Source organism: Piliocolobus tephrosceles, chromosome 15 (assembly GCF_002776525.5).
Source record: "Piliocolobus tephrosceles isolate RC106 chromosome 15, ASM277652v3, whole genome shotgun sequence".
NCBI lineage: Eukaryota > Metazoa > Chordata > Mammalia > Primates > Cercopithecidae > Piliocolobus > Piliocolobus tephrosceles.
The window spans coordinates 27,441,131-27,444,301 of NC_045448.1; positions in this window are offsets into that span (position 1 = coordinate 27,441,131).

The window sequence follows — 3,171 nt, forward strand, 5'->3', positions numbered from 1 at the left end:
GCTCAAACAATCTCCCTGCCTCAGCCTCCACCTCCTGGGCTCAAACAATCTCCCTGCCTCAGCCTCCCAAGTAGCTGAGACTACAGGTGTGAGCCACCACACTTGGCTAATTTTTTAATTTTTTTTTTTTTTTTGAAAGAGTCTTGCTCTGTTGCCCAGGCTGGAGTGCAGTGGTGCAATCTCGGCTCACTGCAACCTCTGCTTTCCATTCAAGCGATTCTCCTGCCTCAGCCTCCTGAGTAGATGGGATAACACGCCACCACGTCTGGCTACTTTTTGTATTTTTAGTAGAGATGGGTTTCACCATGTTGGTCAGGCTGGTCTTGAACTCCTGACCTCGTCATCCGTCCACCTTGGCCTCCGAAAGCGCTGGAATTACAGGCATGAGCCACTGCGCCCGGCCTAATTTTTCAATTTTTCTAGAGATGGGGTCTCATTATGTTAACCAGGCTGCTCTTGAACACCTGGCCTGAAGTGATCCTCTGGCCTCAGCCTCCCATAGTGCTGGAATCACAGGTGTGAGTCACTGAGTTTGGCCATTATTCCATTTCTGTACACAAAAACCTTTCTCATTCTGTGCTATAACTGGTTAGCATTTAATTGGATGGATGTGGTATAGCTAGTGCGTTGTTGATATTGATGCATATTTATGTGGTTTTGCTATTATAAACAATGATCCCTTGCTCTTACAAACCACACTGCTATAAGTAACCTTGCATCTAAATTACTTCAAATGTGTAACTATATGGGTGGGATAATTCCTAGAAGTGGAATTGTGAACCAAAGTTTTAGATGCATTTGTAATTTTGATTTACAACCAATCTTTTCACTGATCTACTTCTCTGCCTCTAATTTCTACTAGGTTATGTATTTATTTATTTATTTTTTTTTTTTTTTGAGACGGAGTCTCGCTCTGTCACCCAGGCTGGAGTGCAGTGGCCAGATCTCAGCTCACTGCAAGCTCCGCCTCCTGGGTTCACGCCATTCTCCTGCCTCAGCCTCCCAAGTAGCTGGGACTACAGGCGCCCGCCACCTCGCCCGGCTAGTTTTTTGTATTTTTTTTTAGTAGAGACGGGGTTTCACCGTGTTAGTCAGGATGGTATCGATCTCCTGACCTCGTGATCCGCCCATCTCGGCCTCCCAAAGTGCTGGGATTACAGGCTTGAGCCACTGCGCCCGGCCTATTTTTTTTTTTTTTTTTGAGACAGGGTCTTGCTCTGTCACCCGGGCTGGAGTGCAGTGGTGGGATCACGGCTCACTGAAGCCTCAACCTCCCACCTCAGCCTCCTGAATGGTTGGGGTGTGCGGCAGGTGTATACCACCACATGCAGCTTTTTTGTTGTTGTTGAACAGAGATGAGGTCTCGCTATATTGTCCAGGCAGGTCTTACACTACTGAGTGCAAGCGATCCTCCTGCCTACGCCTCCCAAAGTGCTGGGATTACAGGTGTGAGTTGCCATGCCTGGCCCAGTTATCTTTCTAAAGCATAAAGTAACCCTGTTGATTCTCTGCTTAATTTTGATGATTAAGTAGTATGTTCAATATATAGAAATCCATGTATTCATAATGATCTTTTAAAAAGTAAAAGCCAAAATATCAGCTACTCATCCCACACCATTGAAAGTAGTGACCAATTCCTGAAAATTGGCAAAAAAAAAAAAAAAAAAAAGTGGGGAAAGAATAAGGTATTTATCTTGCCTTTCCAGTATAAACTGTAGTTCAAAATAACTGATGAGAGGAAGGTTTTATTTGTTTTTTGAGACGGAGTCTCACTCTGTCGCCCAGGCTGGAGTGCAGTGGTGCGATCTTGGCTCACTGCAACCTCTGCCTCCTAGGTTCAAGCAATTCTTGTGCCTCAGCCTCCTGAGTAGCTGGGATTACAGGCACCTGCCACCACTCCCAGCTAATTTTTGTATTTTTTTAGTAGAGACGGGGTTTCACCATGTTGGCGAAGCTAGTCTCGAACTCCTGACCTCAGGTGTTCTGCACACCTAAGCCTCCCAACCTGCTGGGATTACAGGCATGAACCACTGCTCAGCCCAGGAGTTTTTTTGTTTTGTTTTGTTTTGTTTTAAATAGATTAACAGCTAGTAAATGTGAAAAGAATGATAGAAAAATCACCATTTTGCATGCCCCAATGAAATAATTCAGGCAACAATCACCAGTGGATGAAATCCCTAAAGAGCTTTTAGGAAACTTTGAAATGCCTGGACCCACTCATCAATGAAAATGAAACCACCAGTCATTGTTTGCCTCCTGATGTGAAGCAATATAAAGCACACAGAATCACTTATTAAACATTCTTGCCCAAAAAGTTGAATAGGAATACAGAATTTAGGGGCCAGGCGCAGTGGCTCATGCCTGTAATCCCAGCACTTTGGGAGGCCAAGGCAGGTGGATAATCTGAGGTCAGGAGTTCAAGACCAGCCTGGCCAATGTGGCGAAACCCCATCTCTACTAAAAATACAGAAGAAAATTAGCCAGGTGTGGTGATGCACACCTGTAGTCCCAGCTACTCGGGAGACTGAGGCAGGGGAATTGCTTAAACCTGGGAGATGGAGGTTGAAGTGAGCTGAGATTGTGCCACTGCACTCCAGCCTGGGCGACAGAGCAAGACTCCGTCTCAAATAAAAAAAAGAAAAGAAAAAAATACAGGACATAGGGAACGAGTTAAATGACAACATAAGAAAGCAAACAGTCAAATCTAGAATGCAGAATCTTTCCTATGACAACATGGCTTCTACAAGCCAATGTCAATGTGAAAAGGGGAGAGGAGACTGCTTTTTAAGAGATGTAACCAAATGTAATGTGTGGATTTGTTTGGATCTTGAGTCAAACTAAGTCATTTTTCAGCCAAGGAAATTTGATTATGGATTCAATACTAAGAAAGTGTAATTTAATAAGTGATATTATGGTAAATTTCCATATTTTCTCTTTTTTCTTTTTCTGAGACGGAGTCTTGCTCTGTTGCCCAGGCTGGAGTGCAGTGGTGCGATCTCGGCTCACTGCAAGCTCCACCTCCCGGGTTTACACCATTCTCCTGCCTCAGCCTCCCAAGTAGCTGGGACTACAGGCGCCCGCCACCATGCCCGGCTAATTTTTTGTATGTTGTTTAGTAGAGATGGGGTTTTACCGTGTTAGCCAGGATGGTCTTGATCTCCTGACCTCGTG